Source organism: Cyprinodon tularosa, unplaced genomic scaffold, assembly GCF_016077235.1.
Source record: "Cyprinodon tularosa strain WSP-4 unplaced genomic scaffold, ASM1607723v1 ctg304, whole genome shotgun sequence".
Taxonomy (NCBI): domain Eukaryota; kingdom Metazoa; phylum Chordata; class Actinopteri; order Cyprinodontiformes; family Cyprinodontidae; genus Cyprinodon; species Cyprinodon tularosa.
In genome coordinates, this window is record NW_024039013.1 from 620,301 (window position 1) to 643,642 (window position 23,342).

At 39.3% G+C, this 23,342-nt stretch overlaps 1 long non-coding RNA gene across 2 annotated transcripts; it reads left to right on the top strand.

The window, feature by feature from the left end:
* The first annotated feature begins 1,253 nt into the window (after nt 1-1,253).
* On the top strand, nt 1,254-20,743 carry LOC119787875. Of its 2 annotated transcripts, XR_005281387.1 has the most exons (7): nt 1,254-1,401; nt 3,896-3,954; nt 9,440-10,029; nt 10,336-10,452; nt 17,773-17,844; nt 17,936-18,001; nt 20,473-20,743. It is a non-coding gene; the product is annotated as an uncharacterized LOC119787875 (long non-coding RNA). The 2 variants fall into 2 exon arrangements; XR_005281388.1 differs by lacking the exon at nt 3,896-3,954.
* The last annotated feature ends 2,599 nt before the right edge of the window (nt 20,744-23,342 follow it).

A 23,342-nucleotide genomic window follows, 5' to 3' on the forward strand; every position in this document is an offset into this window, starting at 1 on the left:
AGCCAGTTTGTGGCTGCCATGACCCACATGACTGAAAATCTACCCAGGCATTTCCCTGGTACTCAATAAGAAATCCCCACTGGTTACAAGACAGCAGTGAAAGGAGCAGAAAAAGAGATAGTCTGAGCAGGAGTTTTATGGTTAAATGAGTTAATGGCATGAAGTCTCTGACAGTAAAAAAATTGAATTACAGTAAAAACCCATAATGTGACAGTGACACAAACTATCCGAGATAATTTGACAATTTTTTGTCAAAATTTTTATTACTTTAATTATCAGTTTCTCACCATTGTAATGGTTATCTGTGTTACGGAGAAGCTTCAATGAGATAGTATCTCATTATATTGAGTTACTATCTCATTATAATTAGATAGTATCTCATTATATTGAGTGGCAGTGAAGCTAAACCTCTTAGAAGCTGAATTCCAAACTGCCCCCTAAGCAGTAACCCTTAACTATCAAGCTTCACTACCAATTTATTCTCACTAGCAGCTGTGGAAGGCGCCTTCATTGACGGTGGGGAGGTATAAACAAGAATGGGACGGTTTCTTCCCACCAATGGAAAAGAAAGCAGTTGTTGCTATGGCAACACAGTGACGCCACAGTTGTTTGCCTTTAGCTCTGTCATGGAGGTTAACATTAAACATTTGCCCCTTTCTTAAAACAATTGTATACTGTCAGAGGACCTTCCCGTTTGGAATTAATTCCGTTTTTTTCATTGACTAACTTGTGATTTTCTATCAGCATGATGAAGATGCAGACAGCAGAATTTACATTTGGCTGAACATGTTTCCTCTGCCACCAGGCCGCTGTTACACCTGCTGCTGAATTCTAGCGAGCCTGCATAAGTACAGGCTTGCTCTTTAAGGGCTGAACAGTCCACTCGCCCTACTTGCTGCATGGTGTGAGATGGCAGTTAATGTGGCTTAACCACTGAGGCTTCTCTGTTTCAGAGAGCAGCAGCCACCACTGCTTGTGACATGAGCAAACAAAGCAGGACAAAAAATATTTTGTTTTATAAACTTAAATCCAGTTCCTCATCAGGTTCTGAAAATATTTATTCATCTTTTTCAGATAGGTAAAACATTTAAAAAATACTAATAAGTCTTCCTGTTATGTCTATATGTATTCAGCTGTCAAAACGAAGACTTGTTGAAAGGTTTTGCAAATATACTTGCTGACATACTTTGTGGTGTGGTTTGACTCATATATTGATTGAGACATATCCTGTGTTAGACATGAGAAAAAGGCAACAGGCCGCTCTATGCAGTGCATTGCCTCTGTTATCCAGACCCTAAGATTACAGTAGCAACAGGTCATGGGACCAGGAAGGTTTTTTAAATCTGAGGGAATTTTGATGCTTTGACACAGATGACAAGAACTATGACCTGGGGAAACTAAGTAAGTGGCCTACTGTTGCATGCTTGATTTGAAGAGCACTACAGTATATTATTGAAGGGTGTACCTGAGGATACAACAGAAGATGGAACTTATTGTTACCAAAAGCTATCATAAAGTTTTCTTTGATATTTTATATATATTTTTTAGAGTAAAGCAAGTTTTTTTTTTTCATGCATAACAGGATAATTGCAAAAGAAAACTTCGAAAAGAAAATTGGGAAGCAAAGAAAAAAAGGCATATTTGTAGAACAAACAGATAAAAAAAGAGGCACATGCTTTTAACATTAGTATTAAAGCTTATAACTTTTAAAACATTGTGGTTAACAAGAAATTACTAAACCAACAAAAAAAATCTAACAAGCACAATGGAAGCAGAAAGAGAGCGAAAAAAAAAAGGTGGGTTTGGCTGCAATCAACAAGAAGATGATCATAATTTCCGTTGCAGAAAGTTCTCTATCATGTAGGATTGTCCTTTAATAATTTTAGCAGTTGTGTCATTAAACCTGTTAGAAGTACCATTGTCATTAAAACTTGACCAGGTCTGTGAGTGAGAACAGCAGAAAGGACACAACAAAAAATGAATAGTGGATGCGAGATTACTTTTACTTTGAGAGATAATTTGCACTTTCCCTAGCAACACATGATCAAACTTTGTGGGCACATTTTTGTTATTATATCAAGTTTTCCTTTCTGTTTAGTACCAGTTGCTGGGAAAAGTGCTGGACACTTCTGCTTCCATACATTCACTAGGAGGATTGAAAGTTGGACCTTAGTTCTACCACTCTCCTTTAGACAGTTAAGGTTACTTTTTTGTTGTTTCAGTAAATTATTGACTGTAGGCTTGGTCTTAAATTTATTCAGCCACCAGTTCCAGACTTCTCTGTTGTCTTTTATTCAGCATTTTTACTCTGACAACCCTCCCTGAGCTTTCAAGAGCACAGTGCTTACATAACCAAGTGGCAACACACCTGCACACTTGAGTGAATTAAGCCACAATTAGACAGGTAGAAAAACAAAAAATAAAGTCTAAACAGAGAAACAAGAATAAAATTATAAATCTAATTTACAAACTGAGTGAGTAAAAAGGAAAACAACCATGAATATACTTTGAAACAAAATAAACAATTGCAACCAATAATCCAGAAGTAATCTAAACATAAATAGATGAAAACTGCAAGATAATGCTAACACAATAGTAGTGAAGCAAAGTTGCAATTTAATGTTTAAGTTTAAGCATTATAAATCAGAAAAAAAGAATAAGGGACAGGTGATAAACGCAAACTGAACCACTTTACTACACAACACAGGTTCATTACACAAACAATTTTTCAGATCTGCAAATGCAACCTCACACTCTGGAGTCCATTTAATCTTGTTTGGGCAAGATTTACGTGTTAAGTCACTAAGAATGGCTGACTTGGTGGAGAAGTTGGGGATTAACTAACGGTACCAGCCAGCTAAACCTAGAAAAGATCTTAGTTTTTTCTTAGTTGTAGGAGGAGGACAAGCAACAAGGTTATCAATCTTACTCTCCTGAGGGCGGATAACCCCACCCCTGATGACGTATTCAACCTCAGTCTTTGCAAAGTGATACTTTCCAGGGTTGATGACTAATCCAGCTGTTTTAATTAATTGCAGAACATTTGTCAGATGCTTCATGTGGTCTTTTCATGTCTCACTGAACACCTTAATGTCATCAATGTAGGCTGCTCCATAGCCTTCAGCCTCCTTTTAAAACCAAGTCCATCACCTGTTAGAATGTAGCTTGAGCTCCATTAAGTCCAAAAGGCATAGTCCTAAAACGATAAAGTCCACTCGGAACCCTAAAAGGGGTCAAATCCTGTGAGGACCGGGTAAATGGAACTTGCCACTAACCTTTACAGAGGTCAAGTGTGGTAAGGTACTTAGCACTCCCCAAATGCTCAATAAGTTAATAAACTCTTGGCATTTGATAAGCATCAAAAACAGAGACAGCATTAAGTGATGAAAAATCAACACAAAATATCTGTCTTGAATCATTTTCTTGGGAACAAGCACCATAGGGCTGCACCACTAACCTCTGGAAGGTTCTATGATCCCCATAGCCACCATTTCTTCCACATCCTGTTTCAGTGCAGGCATGAGCTTTGCTGGAACTCTGGAGGTTGTATCCCTGATAGGTGGTTGATTAGGGCTGCAAATTATGTCATGCTTTATGAGATAAGGGTAGCTTGGTTTTGTACTGACAGTTCATCTTACCACTCTGGAGATGGGTGGCTTACATCTGGCAAAAGCTGTTCCCCACAATTAGATGGAAAGAATTACTCTTGAAGATCTTCTTCGTCGATTACAGCATGGGCCCACAACTGCATTTATGGAACTAGATGGTCAATCCACTTTTTCAACATGTTGACATGAAAGACTTGCTGTTTTTTTATGGTAATCTGGCATGTTGAACTTGTAAGTAACAGGACCCACCCTTCTGTTTAAGCAACACTTTTTGTCCTTTCTTAAAGGTTCTCCTCCAGGCTGTTTTATCATAGTTCTACTTTTGCCACTGCTGGGCTTTTACTAGGTGAGCTTTTCCCTCATTTTCAACACATACGAGAGTGATGTACACTGTCTTTCATGCCTCTTTGAGGACATCTAGTGGACCCCTGACAGTATGACCATACAAGAGTTGAAAAGGAGAAAACCAAGCAGATGCTTGAGGTACCTCTCTACAAGCAAATAGCAGAAATCGTAACCAATGATCCCAGTCTTTCCCTGAGTCTTTTACAAACTTCTTCAATATGGACCTCTTAGTTTTATTAAACCTTTCAACAAGTCCATTGGTTTGAGGATGGTATGGACTTGTTTTGATTCCACTCAATCCCAAAAGTTTATAAATTTCCTTCAATAGTTTAGAAGTGAAGTTTGATCCCTGATCTGTATCAAACAATTAGCTATTTGGCGGGCCTTAATTCCTCTCAATGGGAAAGCTTCAGGGTACCTTGTTGCATAGTCGCACACCACTAGCATGCATCTATGTTTCGAGCTACTTCTCTCCAATGGCCCAACAATGTCCATGCCAACACGAGAGAAGGAAGTGTCTATTATAGGCATAGGAATAAGTGGGGCTCTGTCACCTTTCTTACTCAGAGCTGTCAACCGACACTCAGGACATGATTAGCAGTATTGAACAGTATCTGAAAACTGTTGAGGCCAAAAAAAAAAAACGATCAGGCATTCTGGAGAAGGTTTTCACATATCATAAATGACCCACCCAAGGAACCGAATGGGCCAACTGTAAAACTATTTCCCTTAAGCTAGTGGGAACCACTAGCTGGTCACCCACTTTGCTACGACGATACCAGCGTAGGCATTCTTTAAAATGTTAACTTCCCGAACTCCCTCTGTAATGAGTGTTGATTCTTGGGAACACTTAACAAACAGAGGTAGTGAAGAGGGGTCCTGCCCAATATTGCTTGAAACCAACCGTAGCTTAATTAAATTCAATTCAGTTTATTTCTATAGCGCCAATTCACAACACATGTCATCTCAAGGCACTTTACAGTTCAACCAGATCATACAGTCAAACTGATTTAAAATTTTCTATCTAAGTAAAACCAGTTGATTGCATTGACTCAAATGCAATCCCTCACACTAAGCATGCTTGTAGCGACAGTGGAGAGGAAAAACTCCCTTTTAACAGGAAGAAACCTCCAGCAGAACCAGGCTCAGTGTGAGCGGCCATCTGCCAAGGCCAACTGGGGTCAAGGAGACAGAAGCAGGGATACAAAAAGCAACTGTAAAAGGCAGCCCCATCCAGGAAACACACAGCCAGACAGACGAGCTCCGAACCAGCTCTCATGTCAGAGGATGAAGAGAGCACATCCAGCCGGTCACAGTCAGAGAAACAGGTCTACAGTGGAAAACAGGCCGATCTCCAGTATCTATAAACAAGGGTGTTGATGGAAGCAGCACAGCTGATATTTCTCTCCAGGATGGCATCACAGCCAAACAGGAACAGAAGAGGTAAAGCTACTCTGAGAAAAAGCAGAGAGAGCATAACGTTAGAGATTGAACTAACAGATTCTGCAGATTGGGAGAATAGAGACAGAATGAAGTAGAATGATGAAATGGGGGCCCCTATATCATCCAGAAGTAAATGTCATGATTAGTTACTGAGTACACCCAATATGCAGAACACACACGGAGGCTGATGAAAAGTTTAACAAGGTTTATTGTTAACACAAGCACATGAATATTGCACTGGAACTGGTTCAGGCCTGGGGGCAGGTTCACTGGAGTCTGCAGGGATGACAGTTCAGTTAGCACAGGAACTGATGAATTATGAGTCTTAGAGTTTGCTGAGGAATACCTTGAAGGAGTCCGGGTTTCTCTTTGAGAGAGGTAACTGTTGGGTCCAGAGACTGTTTGTTCAGCAGAGTCCAATAACTGCTTCAGCGTCTTACTTCTGACTTTGAGGGCAGACCTTGATTTGGGTTTCCAGCTCTTAACCAAGAGCTGCAGGGGAATCCAGAGAAGAGTCTTCAGGTTAGGCTCACGAGGGCAGGTTAAGCTCATCCAGAGCTTCACGAAGAGACAGGATTCCTGTGAGGCAAAAACAAGGAAGAGTTAGAATCTTATCTCAACTAGAGATAGCAAAGATTCTCAGGTTTACTAGGCTCAGGTGCTAACCAAACTAGATCAACACTGCGGCATTGAGGCAAGGTCTGAAGGCAGGTTATATAGGGGATCCTCTGATGATGAGATGGGCCACAGGTGTGTTGGAAGCTCAGCTCAGGAGGACCCACGGCGCACTCTGCTGGAGGAATGTGGTACAGCTCCAGATCCCAACAGTAAAGACCTACAGCAGCATAACTATAGAGATAGCTCAGGATAACCTGAGCCACTCTAACTATAAGCTTTATCAAAAAGGAAAGTTTTAAGCCTAGTCTTAAAATTAGACAGGTTGTCTGCCTCACGGACTAAAACTGGTAGTTGGTTCCACAGGAGAGGAGCCTGATAACTAAAGATCTGCCTCCCATTCTACTTTTAGAAATTCTAGGAATCACTAGTAAACCTGCAGATTGAGCGCAAAGTGCTCTGTTAGGAACATAAGTAACATTTAGATCTCTGATGGAGCTTGGCCATTTAAGGCTTTTTATGTGAGGAGGATTTTAAATTCTATTCTGGATTTAACAGGAAGCCAATGAAGAGAAGCCAGGATAGGAAAGATATGATCTCTCTTTTTAATTTTCATCAGAAATCTGGCTGCACCATTTTGGATCAGCTGAAGGCTTTTAACTACAGCTTGTGGACTTCCTGATAGTAAAGAATTACAATAGTCCAGCCTTGAAGTAACAAATACACTATATTGCCAAAAGTATTTGCTCACCTGCCTTGACTCACATATGAGCTTAAGTGACATCCCGTTCCTAATCCATAGGGTTCAATATGACATCGGTCCACCCTTTGCAGCTAGAACAGCTTCAACTCTTCTGGGACGGCTGTCCACAAGGTTTAGAAGTGTGTTTATGGGAATTTTTGACCATTCTTCCAGAATCGCATTTGTGAGGTTGCACACTGATGTTGGACGAGAAGGCCTGGCTCTCAGTCTCCGCTCTAATTCATCCCAAAGGTGTTCTATCGGGTTGAGGTCAGGACTCTGTGCAGGCCAGTCAAGTTCATCCACACCAGACTCTGTCATCCATGTCTTTATGGACCTTGCTTTGTGCACTGGTGCACAGTCATGTTGGAAGAGGAAGGGGCCAGCTCCAAACTGTTCCCACAAAGTTGGGAGCATGGAATTGTCCAAAATGTCTTGGTATGCTGAAGCATTCAGAGTTCCTTTCACTGGAACTAAGGGGCCAAGCCCAGCTCCTGAAAAACAACCCCACACCATAATCCCCCCTCCACCAAACTTTACACTTGGCACAATGCAGTCAGACAAGTACCGTTCTCCTGGCAACCGCCAAACCCAGACCCGTCCATCAGATTGCCAGATGGAGAAGCGCGATTCGTCACTCCAGAGAACGCGTCTCCACTGCTCTAGAGTCCAGTGGCGGCGTGCTTTACACCACCGCATCCGACGCTTTGCATTGCACTTGGTGATGTATGGCTTGGATGCAGCTGCTCGACCATGGAAACCCATTCCATGAAGCTCTCTGCGCACTGTTCTTGAGCTAATCTGAAGGCCACATGAAGTTTGGAGGTCTGTAGTGATTGACTCTGCAGAAAGTTGGCGACCTCTTCGCACTATGCGCGTCAGCATCCGCTGACCCCGCTCCGTCAGTTTACGTGGCCTACCACTTCGTGGCTGAGTTGCTGTCGTTCCCAAACACTTCCATTTTCTTATAATACAGCTGACAGTTGACTGTGGAATATTTAGGAGCGAGGAAATTTCACGACTGGATTTGTTGCACAGGTGGCATCCTATCACAGTTCCACGCTGGAATTCACTGAGCTCCTGAGAGCGACCCATTCTTTCACAAATGTTTGTAAAAACAGTCTGCATGCCTAGGTGCTTGAATTTATACACCTGTGGCCATGGAAGTGATTGGAACACCTGATTCCAATAATTTGGATGGGTGAGCAAATACTTTTGGCAATATAGTGTACATGGACTAGTTTCTCAGCATCACCCCTGGACAGGATATTTCTAATCTTTGAAATATTCCTCAGACGAAAGAAGGAAATTCTAGAAACCTCTTTGATATGGGATTTAAATGAAAGATCCTGATCAAAAACAATACCAAGATTTTTTACCTTATTATCTTAAATCAGTTTATCCCATCCAAATGAAGTGACTGACTAATCAGCTTATTTTTCAAAGGCGCTGGTCCAAGGAGTATAACTTCTGTTTTGTCTGCATTCAGAAGGAGGAAGTTAAGAGTCATCCAGGTTTTTATGTCTTCGAGACATGCCTGTAGTCTATGCAACGGGTTAGCTTCATCTGGATTTATAGACAGATATAGCTGGGTATCATCAGCATAACAGCGAAAATTAATCCCATGTTGTCTAATAACTCTACCAATTGGGAGCATGTATAAAGTAAAGAGAATTGGTCCTAGCACTGATCCTTGTGGTACTCCACAGGTAACCTTTGAGCATGTGGACGATCTGTCATTTACATGAACAAACTGAATTCGATCAGATATATAAGATTTAAACCAGTCTAGTGCTGTACCTTTAATTCCAACAAAATATTCAAGTCTTTCTAAAAGAATATTATGGTCAACTGTATCAAATGCAGCACTGAGATCCAACAGGACGAGCACAGATACAAGTCCATTATCTGAGGCCATGAGAATATCATTAGTGACTTTCACCAGAGCTGTTTCAGTGCTATGATGAGCTCTAAAGCCAGACTGAAACTCTTCAAAAAGTTCATTATGATGTAAGTGATCCCACACTTGTTTGGCAACTACTTTTTCAAGAATTTTTGATAAGAATGGAAGATTGGATATAGGTTTTTAATTGACCAAGTCATCAGGGTCAAGAGACGGTTTTTTAAGCAGAGGTTTAATTACAGCAACCTTAAAAGCTTTAGGTACATATCCCTGTAAGAGAGATAGATTAATCACATCTAAAATGGAGGACGAGATCAAAGGGAATAATTCCTTAAATAACCTGGTTGGAACTGGATCTAACATACAAGTTGAACTCTTAGATGAAGACAATAATTTTGCTAACTCTGAAAGTTCAACTGGATCAAAGCAGTCTAAACCCGGTTCAGATTCCATGACTACCTCAGATACTACCCCACCCTCCAGAAACAAACCAATCACGGATAGATGAGTGCTAATGATCTTATTTTTAATTATTTATAAAGAATCCCATAAAATCATTACTTCTAAGAGCAGGTGGAATAGACGCTTATCGATCTCTGGTTCAGAAAGCAACTCAGCAAGTTCTGTCTCCCTTACTTTATCTTGTCTCTTCTGACTCCTGCTTTTTCTTGAATGGTGCCCTCTCAAACCAGGCTCTGACTGACACAGCTTAGAGCTAAACCTAGTGACAGCAAGCAGAACTTCGCCTGAAAAATCTAAATCTTTCTCACTCTTTGCTAACAGGTCCCCAAGGATTGGCATATCCCGACCCAATACAACCTGGTATGGAAGTTTATCCATCACTCCAACTGTAAGCAAATGCTGCTGTTCATGTACTTGAAGTACAACATCATCACCATGAACACACCAGACTTTAACACATAACGTGGTGTCTCTGGGAAGACAATCTTGCCTTATAAGAGTACAGCTACTACCTGAATCTAATAGAGCGACACAAGCCTTTCCCTGAAAAAAAAACACAGATTGTGTGCTCCTGCGCACTTGAGGGTACTACAGACTCACGTTCTTCCTCTAACTAATCAAAACACTCTGGTGAAAAACACTACAAAAAACAGCAAGTCTTACTGACTTGCTGACTTGGGCAATTAGCCTTAAAATGACCAGTGAGGCCACAAGAGTGACAAACCAACTGACCTTTCCGTTTAAATTCCCTAACACAGTTATTGCTACTGATTGGGGAATTTTCTTTGGAATACTTTGGTCTGTGTCTTTTCCTTTGGAACCATCCACTTTTCATACAGGTCTTTAAGGCGTGTTCGCAGCTCCTTGGGTGTCTCATCTTCCTTCACTGTTGTGGCCCGGAACCTCGATCTGTAAGTCCCAGTACTTATTTCAAACTTTTCCAACACAGCAGTTTTTACCTTGTCATAGTCCATTGTGTCATCAGTGTCCATAGCTACATAAGCAGCTCTTGCTTTACCACTGAGAAATGGTGCCAGATGTTGCAATTCTTTGAAATATTGTTAAATAATGTTCAATATCTTCATCCTCACCATAGGGTTGCATCTTTGAACCTTTCCAACTGGATGATCTCAGACTGGATGCTTTTGGTTCCTCAGATGTGCTTGGAAGGCTTCCTCCCTGTTGTACTGATTGTGGCACTTTTGATCTTACTGTAGCATTGAGAAGCCTTCCAGGATCAGCTACTGCACCTTCCAGCTGCATCTGATGCTCTTGGCGTTCCATGTGGACCTCCTGCTGAAGTAGACCGAAGTGGTGTTGCATTTTCCTACATAGTAAGTGAAGCAAAGTTGCAAACTAATGTTTAAATTTAAGCATTGCAAATCAGAAAAAAGAAAAAGGGACAAGTGGTGAACACAAACTGAACCACTTTGTCACAGACTATCATTTTTCCTTTTTGTTCTAAAATAGACGATTAAATGGTTTCATCTTAAGATTTTGTTCAGTGATACCTCTTTAATACTTCTATTTGATCATTAGAGCTTTGTATGAATTAATAACTTTATTTCAGACAATCCAGTAAAATCATAAATTTAATGCATACAAACATTATGTATAATCAATGATATACACTCACCGGCCACTTTATAAGGTACACCTGTCCAACTGCTCGTTAACACTTAATTTCTAAGCAGCCAATCACATGGCGGCAACTCAGTGCATTTAGGCATGTAGACATGGTCAAGACAATCTCCTGCAGTTCAAACCGAGCATCAGTATGGGGAAGAAAGGTGATTTGAGTGACTTTGAACGTGACATGATTGTTGGTGCCAGAACGGCTGGTCTGAGTATTTCAGAAACTGCTGATCTACTGGGATTTTCACGCACAACCATCTCTAGGGTTTACAGAGAATTGTCCGAAAAAGAAAAAACATCCAGTGAGCGGCAGTTCTGTGGGCGGAAATGCCTTGTTGATGCCAGAGGTCAGAGGAGAATGGCCAGACTGGTTCGAGCTGATAGAAGGGCAACAGCGACTCAAATAACCACCCAACCAAGGTGGGCAGAAGAGCATCACTGAACGCACAGTACGTCGAACTTTGAGGCCACACCGGGTGCCACTCCTTTCAGCTAACAACAGGAAACTGAGGCTACAATTTGCACAAGCTCATCAAAATTGGACAATAGAAGATTGGAAAAACGTTGCCTGGTCTGATGAGTCTCGATTTCTGCTGCGACATTCGGATGGTAGGGTCAGAATTTGGCGTCTACAACATGAAAGCATGGATCCATCCTGCCTTGTATCAATGGTTCAGGCTGGTGGTGGTGGTGTCATGGTGTGGGGAATATTTTCTTGGCACTCTTTGGGCCCCTTGGTACCAATTGAGCATCGTTGCAACGCCACAGCCTACCTGAGTATTGTTGCTGACCATGTCCATCCCTTTATGACCACAATGTACCCAACTTCTGATGGCTACTTTCAGCAGGATAATGCGCCATGTCATAAAGCTGGAATCATCTCATACTGGTTTCTTGAACATGACAATGAGTTCACTGTACTCAAATGGCCTCCACAGTCACCAGATCTCAATCCAATAGAGCATCTTTGGGATGTGGTGGAATGGGAGATTTGCATCATGAATGTGCAGCCGACAAATCTGCGGCAACTGTGTGATGCCATCATGTCAATATGGACCAAACTCCCTGAGGAATGCTTCCAGCACCTTGTTGAATCTATGCCACGAAGAATTGAGGCAGTTCTGAAGGCATAGGGGGTCCAACCCGTTACTAGCATTGGGTACCTAATAAAGTGGCCGTTGAGTGTATATCAGTATGTTAAATGTATAATTAAGTGTTTATGTCTGAAAAAGGTAATGAAGAATATGCTGGTGAAGATTCTCAGTCATCCAGGTCATAGTGGAGTACCTGCTTGGAATGCATTAAAATTAAGGATTGTTTTGGGGTTTTGTGGTAAACGATTTTGATGAGCTATCCCAAAAAACAAAAAACAAAACAAAAAAACCAATCCACTGGAATTAGTCTCCAAGTTTGAAGACGTTTCGCTTCCAGAAAGCTTTCTCAATTAAAAATGTCAGAATTAGCGTTGAGTTAGAAGCTTTATGCAGTAGCCCACAAACTTGTTTTGATTTAGAAAAGATGCGAATTGAACCAGAAGAACAGGTCTGCCCTTTAGGAATGGGAAGTTATTTGGGGTTTTTTGTTAGCCTGCAATACCCCAATACTGGGTTATGCCTCAGGAAGGGAGGCAATGAAGAAGTAAAACGTATACCCCTTCCACTTTTGTGCAGTCCTTAACACAAACCCTCTTCCCAATTCCTACTAAAGTTATGAGTACCATCTTTTTTAATTGTTTACCTTTTTCTAAATGTAATTTAAAACTATCAGCTTTAATTAATAGACATGACCAATTTTTTTTTACCGAACTTCATAAGTAGCATTATATTTGCATATGCAGTATGGGAAACACTGGCATGCAAGTATGCATAGAGGTACTCTGCAAGTGTTGCACCTACTATGCATGTACGTGCGTCCTACGTGACTGGTACCGCCATGTTAGATCTTTACCAGTGACGTGGCACATAGTAGGTGCAAACCACTTGCACTCTTGGACACGTGAACTACTTTAAACTTTAATACAAATTTATGCCGATTGCTGTCTTAAAGCCAGTATGGACTTTCGGATGAATATTGTTAATGCGGGTAAGTTTAGTTTTGCAACATACCACACTTTTCCATGATGGTGTCTGCGGTGAAAACTAACCAAGAGCGGTGAAACTAACCACCAGCCTGTGGTTAGCTTGTAGTGCTTAGCATCATAATAGTGCGTAGGGAATATGTTTAATACAGGTGCTGGTCATAAAATTAGAATATCATGAAAAAGTAGATTGATTTCAGTAATTCCATTTAAAAAGTGAAACTTGTATATTATATTCATACATTACATACAAACTCATATATTTCAGATGTTTATTTTGTTTAATTTTGATGATTACAAATGACAACAAATGAAAATCTCAAATTCATCATATCAGAAAATTAGAATATTACTGAAGACCAATAAAAACAAAGGATTTATAGAAATGTTGGCCAACTGAAAAGTATGAACATGAAAAGTATGAGCATGTACAGCACTCAGTATTTAGTTGGGCCTCCTTTGGCCTGTATTACTGCAGCAATGCGGCGTGGCATGGAGTCGATCAGTCTGTGGCACTGCTCAGGTGTTATGATAGCCCAGGTTGCTCTAATAGTGGCTTTTAGCTCTTCTGAATTGTTGGGTCTGGTGTATTGCATCTTCTTCTTCACAATACCCCATAGATTTTCTATTGGGTTAAGGTCAGGAGAGTTTGCTGGCCAATTAAGAACAGGGATACCATGGTCCTTCAACCAGGTACTGGTAGCTTTGGCACTGTGTGCAGGTGCCAAGTCCTGTTGGAAAATGAAATCTGCATCTCCAAAAAGTTGGTCAGCTGCAGGAAGCATGAAGTGCTCTAAAACTTCCTGGTATGTGGCTGCGTTGACCCTGGACCTCAGAAAACACAATGGACCAACACCAGCAGATGACATGGCACCCCAAACCATCACTGACTGTGGAAACTTTACACTGGACTTCAAGCAACGTGGATGAAGTGCCTCTCTTCTTTTCCTCCAGACTCTGGGACCTTGATTTCCAAAGGAAATGCAAAATTTACTTTCATCAGAGAACATGACTTTGGACCACTCACCAGCAGTCCAGTCCTGTTTCTCTTTAGCCCAGGCAAGACGCTTCTGACGCTGTCTGTGGTTCAAGAGTGGCTTGACACAAGGAATGCGACAGCAGAAACCCATGTCTTTCATACGTCTGTGTGTGGTGGTTCTTGAAGCACTCACTCCAGCTGCAGTCCACTCTTTGTGAATCTCCCCCACATTTTTGAATGGGTTTTGTTTCACAATCCTCTCCAGGGTGCGGTTATCTCTCTTGCTTGTACACTTTTTTCGACCACATCTTTTCCTTCCCTTCGCCTCTCTATTAATGTGCTTGGACACTGAGCTCTGTGAACAGCCAGCCTCTTTAGCGATGACCTTTTGTGTCTTGCCCTCCTTGTGCAAGGTGTCGATGGTCGTCTTTTGGACAACTGTCAAGTCAGCAGTCTTCCCCATGATTGTGTAGCCTATAGAACTAGACTGAAAGACCATTTAAAGGCTTTTGCAGGTGGTTTGAGTTAATTAGCTGATTAGAGTGTGGCACCAGGGGCCATCAATTTTGAACCTTTTCACAATATTCTAATTTTCTGATATGATGAATTTGAGATTTTCATTTGTTGTCATTTGTAATCATCAAAATTAAACAAAATAAACATCTGAAATATATGAGTTTGTATGTAATGTATGAATATAATATACAAGTTTCACTTTTTAAATGGAATTACTGAAATCAATCTACTTTTTCATGATATTCTAATTTTATGACCAGCACCTGTATATGTGTTTTAAAGTGTTTTATTGAGGAAATATACATGAAAATTCAAACATCAACAATTCAAATTTGTCCTATTTTTTGATATGAACATAAAACATAAAGGTAACACAAACTCAAAACGAAACAAACGAGACATCAACAGAAACACTCTCTCTTTGAATATGCCAGACCAAAATGTGGTTAATTTTGTACACAAAAAATACGAATGTAGGAGTGTGGCTTCTTCAATATGGCATTTGTCACATAGCGGGGATCTTTTATGTCAGCGGTCCCCAACCACCGGGCCGCGGACCGGTACCGGGCCGCACAGAAAAAAGTATATATATATATATATGTATATATATATATATATATATATATATATATATATGTATATATATATATATATATATATATATATATATATATATATATGTATATATATATGTATATATATATATATATATATATATATATATATATATATGTATATGTACATGTATTTATAATTTATCGACGATCAGAGTCTGAGTGATGTTTTATCTGCATCTGTGCCTCTCAGTTCAAGACTCATCCTATCTATAACATCCTATCTTTGTGAAGCGGGATTTTCTGCGGTTACAGCAACCAAAACAAAGATACGGAGCAGACTGGACATCACAAGCACAATTCAGTGTGTCATTGTCTCCGATTATGCCTAGATGGGACCAGCTTGTCGTTTTATTTTTATGCAGTCGTATCAATTTACTTGATCGTTCTGTTCTAAGGCTCTGCATGGATGGCAAGGATTTGGATAGTAACACATTATAAATCTGGGAAATTAGATGTCCTTCCCCACCTCCCAGTTTAAAGAGTTCGTCAAATTCATTCTCTAAAGTATGCATGTGTTTTTTGACATATGCCCTGACCTGTAGGTATCTAAAATTATTCTGTTTATGGAGACCAAATTTGGCTTGAAGTTGAGAAAAAGAGACGAAATTACCTCCCATCAACAGGTCACCAACAGTCCCAATACCTAGATTTTTCCATTGCGTATAACCTGAATCTAAAGAGGAAGGGACAAATTAAGGATTCTTTGCTATTGGCAATAAAGTAGATATAGATTTAATACCAAACTGGGATTTTATCTGTTTCCAAATATCTATAGTATTATGAAAAATATGCGGTTTTTGTTGTATGCTCAGGTATCTAAGCTTGTTGGTGACAGAATAAGAGCACCAATGTCTGCAATCCTCCTTTTCCGTTGTAATCTACTTGGATTGTGTAAAATTACGATCTAGCCAAATTGTAATAATGCAAAGCGTATTATGATGATTATGGAATTAAGTTTCTTAAAAAATTTCTTAGGTAAAAAGATGGGGATATTTTGGAACAGGTAAAGGATATGACGTAGAAAAAACATTTTTATTGCATTGATAGTTCCCACAAGGGAAATGGGAAGTGATCTCAGCTTCACCAAGGGAGGTGGGGGGTGGGGGGGATATTAGCTTCATAGGGCGAATTAAAGTCCCTAGTAATCTCTATTCCAAGATAGGTGAATTTTTTGTTAGCTATTTTAAATGGCATATTTTCCAAGGTCAAAGGGTCTTTGAGCTTAATTGGCATCTGTTTGCATTTGACCAGTTGATTTTATAACTGGAGAACCTGCCAAACTGAGAGATTGTATCCAGGAGCGTTGGTATAGTACACTGAATTTTGGTAATGAATAGTAAAATATCATCCGCATATAAAGAAATACTATTTATAGTCCCTTTGGTAATGTATCCCTGTATAAGAGGGGTGGCACCAATTGATTGTGCAAGGGGTTCTAGGGCCAAGGCAAAAAGTAATGGTGAGAGTGAGCTGCCTTGTCTAGTACCCCTATGTAAATGAAATGCCAGAGATGGTGTCTTATTAGTGACAATTCTAGCACAAGGTTTATGATAAATAATCTTTAACAATTTTGTGTTAGCCAAGGTCATATCTTCTTAGGGTTGAAAATAGGTAAGGCCATTCTATTTGATCAAAGGCCTTTTCAGCATCGAGGGAAAGGACAGCCAACTCAGAAGTTTCCTCCCTTTGAGAGTAAATTACATTATACAGACGTCGCAAATTGAAAAAGGAGTGCCTATTTGGCATAAAACCCGTCTGATCGGGATGAATTATTTATCAATATCCAACTATTAGCTAGAATTTTGGCTAGTATCTCTTGAACATAAGTTAACAGTGATGATCTATGAGCACGGTCCACCAGCGGTAAGTCATCCAGATCCAGCACATCTTTCAGGTGCTGCGAGACGAATCAGTTCAATTCTGCGCCTTTCTCTGCCCCTTCTTTTAACATTGCAATCTGTATGTTTGTCGTCTGGACCTTCCTTCAAGAACCATGTATTTATCTGTTAGCTGATTAGTTTCTGTGCGTAGACGTTTTTTCTCTGACTGTAGCGCGGTTATGCTGTCTGCTGATTGTGTGGCAAATCGTTCTATTTCAGCAATGGACTCGCCTTGTTTGTCGTTGGCCGTTTTAAGCCCATGAATGGTGTTTTGAGTTTCCGATTTGAGGGCGAGGAGTTCTCCTCTAATAGTGGCAGATACCTCTCCGATGTGAGTGTCTATTGTCTGACAAATTTCGGATTTGGTGATTCGCAGTTCTGTGCAGAGAGAGTTTATATCCTCTAGGATGGTAGCATTAGCTATCGGATAGCTACCTTTAGGTGAGTCAGGGGCGGCCGCATCTGGTTCTTTCGCTGTCTTGTCTGATTTCTAAACTTGCAGGAGCTCCAGGGAAATGCTGCCTACTTCTCCATTGCTCACTAGCCCCCCAGGGAATATGTTTTATATATAAATACTTCTTGTTCAATGGAAAGAAGATAGAAGAAGCATATATGAAAAGTGTTACACATCAAGCCAACACTTGCTGTTGTCTCAGGTGCATCACAAAGGGAAAAACTGAATAAATGCTTTCGTTTCCTTATTATACATATATAGAAAGCATCTGTAGAAGTCAGAACAATGACAAACAGTTATTTGGGGAAATTTATGGAAGCTCATTCACTAAATAAATTCTGACTTTCATGAAAATGCAGAATTCTTGTCTAAATTGTTGGTTCTCTTATTTTAATATTTGCCTAAACTATTGAAAGTTAAACTGTACCTAAATGTAGAATAAAATTGAATTATATTAATCTTTAATAATATGGTTTTCAATTTTGTTTCTATTCAGAACCCTACTTCAAAGTCGGTGTTGTCATCCAATGGAATCCTTTCCTATTTGCTGGTCGGATTGAGTTTCAAGGTGATCTGACAGATGAATAGAAAATAAAAAACCTTTTTGGAAAAAACTGAGAACTCAAATCTTTGAACCATCTTCTATCTATTCTCTGCAGGGGCTCTACCATGGATGGCTGTAAGGATCCATGTCGCCTTTGTTTGGGGGCGACCTGCTGCATGAGGTAATGATATATAGCCGATTAATCTTAAATACAAGAGTGGTGGGGGCTAGTGGTTTGTGCTCCAAAGAGGCTATAAAGATCACTTATTAGAGCCTCAGACTGTCATTCTGGGTCCCTGAGCAAAACACTTAACTTCAGCGTGTTAGTCAGCGTGGCAGCCCACCGCAACCAGACAGATGGGCTAAATACAGAGGACAAAATTTCCCCAGTGTGGGACCAAATATGAAGAAGAAAAGCTAAAAAATGTATTTCAATTATTTTTAATTAGTGGGCCTGGCAAATTGTTCCTTAATGATAATTTTAAATGTTACAAGAAATCTTTACATTTGGAATAAAAATAACAATTATGAAATAATATATTTTAACAGTTACAATTTTTGGCTCCACATTAGAACCACTAGTTTTTGGGACCGACCTTCATTTGACCTAAAATTTCCTTTTCTTTAAATATTAAAATCAAAGTCTTGATGTGATTAAGTGCTTGAGAGTAAAGTGGCTTTAAAGATCAAGCTATACATCAGCTTTGTTTGCAAAGGAAAGGCTGTAGAGCATGAGGGCTTCCAAAAAAGGGGGAAGGAACCATGTTGAACTGTTCCTGATCTCTTCTAAAGCTCCTGTACTGAATACACACACAGCTAAAATTCAGAAAATAACTAGGTAGATTTTTTTTTTTTTTTTGAATGTCTTGGATTAGACAATTTGCTGATGGAATAAGCTAGTTTATGTTTAACATAAAACAAATCTCCATTATCTTATCTTACTGTCTCATCTTTATCACAGCTTTCTAGAATTACGGTCAGCTTTAAATTTTAGCCCTACTAAGAAAGGATCCAATTTTTCTCTGTTAAATGGCCCGTACCTGAACAAAGTGGCTTACCCTACATTCAGGCATTCACCCATTCACACAGTCATACTTTGAGGATAGGAAGTTATAGCCACAGCTGCTCTGGGGCTCCATCAGTAGGCATTGCGTCTTGCCCACGGACACAACAACACTGAAAGCCAAAGCTGGGTATTGAACCATCAACCCTTCAATTTCAGGGCAAACTTCTACATCTGGCGCCACTGTCGTTAGATCAGAATTGTGCAACCTCGGCTTTGTGCCTTACTTAATATGCTAAACAATCCAATCTTGCTCCAGGTTTTTTAGATTTATTGTTCTTTTGTCCTGTGCCCTCATGAAAAAACACAGGCCCCCACTGATGAGGTACTGATTAGGTAATGATCAGTACCCAACTACTTGGTATGATGCTCGGTACTTACAAAGTCCATAAAACAACAGTCCTTAACAATGCATGAAGTACTGGTTCTTGACACCCGTTTGAGGCGCTAGAGGCACCCAGCATACTGTAAAATTCTCTCGATTTTTATTTCTAGGGGAATATTTAGTGAGATTTAGATCAGCCACATAGAGAAAAAGGATGATCTACCATCACACACGATAAAACTGCTCTAGACACACTCCTTTCTATTTGAACTTTAAGGGCCTTGCTTAGGGACACAGAGTGGCAGCCTGTGGGTATCGAACGAGATACTTCCAACTTTCTCAAAGCTCAAGCGCACTGCTATAAGCACTACGCCAACACTCCCCCAAATTCAGACTTCTTAGATTTCAGTTATTACCAGATAACTCAGTCATTTCACCAACCGCAATAAATTAATGTGTTATGATCTAGTAAAATGCAGTTTATTACTTGGCATAGAACGGAAAACCAAACCTAGAAAACAGAAGACAGCAAGCCAATCTTTTTTTACTAAACTCGTATTTAAATGTAACTTAAGTTGAGTTTTATAATGCTCTAGTTACAATTTAGTTACAATTTACTTTGTAAGTCGTTGGTAAGTGGTGGCCAATAATAGAAACTGTTATGTTGTGACCCAATAGTAATTACCCTCCAAATGTCTCCATTGTTACATAGTAACATACAATTGTAATAAATACATGCAGGTAATTACTTTGAAATTATATACCTTAATTTTGGGGTATTTACCAAATAATTTTTTTTGTACCAAGTAATGTAGTGTGACTTGCTGTGTTACTATCATGTTATTACATGGTTAGTGATGTACTGTAAAAGAAAGCGTTACCGTGACGTCATTGCGTCCTCTACATTTGGAAATTCTGTACATTTGGAAATGTGAACAACGTAAAAAAAAAATTGGGATTTCACAAAAAATTGAGGATTTGAGGATTAAAGCCTGCAGTGTGAACGTAGCCTCTGTTGTTGTTTAACAACCTACTGAAGAGGATGGCATGCTCACCTCTCAAAAAGAAAATTGTATCTTTTAAAACGTTTTTTTTTTTTCCCAGGAGCTGCATTATTGATGTTGTTGTTAATGTTGAATGGTAAAGTGTCAGATTGAAATCATCATCTAATATGTAGCTCCACAATGTCAATGATAAAATAACTTCATTTAAGCCCAGCCTTGTCTAACATAGAGAGTAAATTAATCTCTATTTTCTCTTTCAGGATGTTTGTTCCAGGGACCTCAACAGAACATTTTTGGCTTTTTTTCTTTTTCACAATGTTTTCCTGCAAATAAATTAATGAAAAATAGCTTAATGTGTATTCGGGTTATTAATTGTTACATTGTCAACGTGGTTCATATTTATAATGTAATGAAACTTTTTAAATGATTTTCTTCCTAGTTTGAAAGATCACACCAACATAAAAGTCTTTTTTAAGTTGTCATTCATGGATTTTGGTTATCTCTTGTGGGGAGTTACCATCTGATCTCACAAATTACAGTACAATAAAGTGCCATCATGTATATCAGTAATTCTACCTGCCTCTCCCAGTCTGAATTGTGAATTAAGCATCAACAGAAAATGGGCATTAGAACCTCAGCAGGTGAAGACAATGAAAGTTAAAAGTCTGTTTATAAAGAAAAGGCAACAACCATAACAAAGAGGCAGATAATGGAAGATCTGTTAAACTCCATTAGGAGGTTATAATACACATTTTTAGCTGTTTAGATGATATCAGAGCATTGGCTAGATGCTTAGAACAGATCAATTCGTAGAAGTGCCATAATTTTATTCAATTGAATTTAAAATGCAAACTGAGGTAATCATCTTTGGACCAAAGGTGGAGAGATTCAGAGTTAGCTGACAGCTTCAGCTACTACAGCTAGAAACCACTAATTATGGTTGAAATCTTGGTGTCATAATGAACTCCAACCTGATCCTTCAGAGGAACATAAAGGCAGTTACTGAGTCAGCCTTTTATCAAGTGAAGAACTTTTCCAGGATTAAAGGACGAATGTCCATGCAGGATCTAGAAAAACTCATTGTGCGTTTATCTTTAGTAGAATTGATTGCTGCAACAGTGTCATCATAGGTTTGCCAAAAACAGGGGTCACTATCCTTTCTAAGGCTGAGGGATACTTCATGGGTACTGAGTCACAGGAAGGGCTACCAACACTGACCTATCAACTGGAGGGATCAGCGTTCACCTAAACTTCATACATAATAAATAATAAAGCATATTTTTATTGTTTCTTTTAACTAGTAATTTTCTTTATGATATTGTCATTTTGAAATCTCTATGACTGCCTAAATGCCCTGCATGATTAAAATTATGAAATGCTCTATAAATGAAAAAACTATCACTGTTGGGGTGAAGCAAAGGTTAGCAACCATGATAATCTGACAGATGATGATTATCCATGCGAGTCACTAACCTGGTTCAACAGTTCAGTCCATCCCAGAGAATAAGGTAGGATCCAGCCGGAGCGCTGCGGACTAGATGCAGCGGCGGCCAGACAGAGTGTCCCCAATGCTGCAGTACCGGAGGACAAGCATGAGTAAGAACAAGTCAGGATCAGGAAATCAGAAACATTATAGTAAGCATTAAAATGCTCTCTCCTCAGAGATCAGGCAGGAACAGATGTGCTCAGTAAATGAGAGGCAGAGTAGGTCAGGATCCGTAAATCAGAGACACTACTGTATGGTACGCAAAAAAATCCTCTCTCCGCTGGCCCCCAAGAATGAGAACATGATAATCTGGCCCTGATAGCTGAATGCAAGTCCCTTAAATAGAGGCAGAAGCAGGTGGATGAGATAAGGGGTAATGAGAAACCAGGCAGAGTTAGACAGGTGAATGGAATGAGCAATTAAGCCAGCCATTAGCACCAAGATCATGACACTAAAGTCCCCTCTATAGTGATGAGGACACCCTACATATGCTTTAAGACCCTGCTCTTCGAAAAGTCTATGGCTTGCAGGGAAAAAAAAGTGTATACAGACCTTTTAATAAAGAGGACCATCAAAGCAGAACTTAGATATAAACTATATAAAAATAAGCTAACTTAAATGAAGAGAAAAGTAAAAAAGGATTACCAAATTTCTAGAGGACAACAAAAATATAGAAAACACATGGAAAGAATTGAATACTATTAATAGAGACAGAAATTGTACATCTTACTATTCTGCATACTTTTTGCATATTGAGACCATTTATGCTAAAGCTGTGATTGTCACTGAATTAAAAAAAATACTTTGTAAAAGACTGGACACCTTTATCTCCAAACACAATATTTTGTACGCCCATCAGTATGGCTTCAGGAGAAATACCGCCACTTCATTTATGCTAATAGATTTTGTGGAAGTTTTAACTTCTGCAATAAAAAAAACAGTACGCTATAGGGATTTTTTGGATATTAAAAAGCCTTTTAATACAGTGGCACATGTTATAAAAAATAGAAAAAAAACTAATTTATGGAGTGGACCTTTCCTGCAAAAAACCCTAATCTATGGTTTCAGAGGAGTCGCCCTTTCCTGGATCACTAGCTATCCAGATAATCGAAAAAAGTACATTGAAATAAATCACCTAAAATGAAAAAAACAATGAAAATAGGGTATAAAGTTTCATAAGGCTCAGTTTTGGGACTATTATTATTTATTTTCTTTATTAATGATATCTGTAAGGTGTCTAGTCCAGTGCTGTTGGAAGTCATTTTGAACAGGGGTGCGCTGAATATATTCTTCACTCCTTAGGCTTCCGTAGATCAGCGTGACATTAATTCATCACTTTTGTTCTTAGATCTGTAACTATAACTAATAAACTAGCTCTACTCTGTTAAAAGCAATCTTGTTTTCAGAATATACAAATCTTTTTTCGTTCTGTGAACAATTGGGAAGAGCCTTTGGAAACTGATCGCAAAGAACTTATGAAGTTTAACAAATGGTTCAACTTTATTTAACATTTAATTTTCACAAAACAAATTTTATATTTGGTAATAGACTTATTAAGACAAATGCAGAAATTAAAAAAGTGTCTGAAACTAAGTTTCTTGATGTAATAAAACAAAACTGAGTTAGAATAAACACGTGAATCAC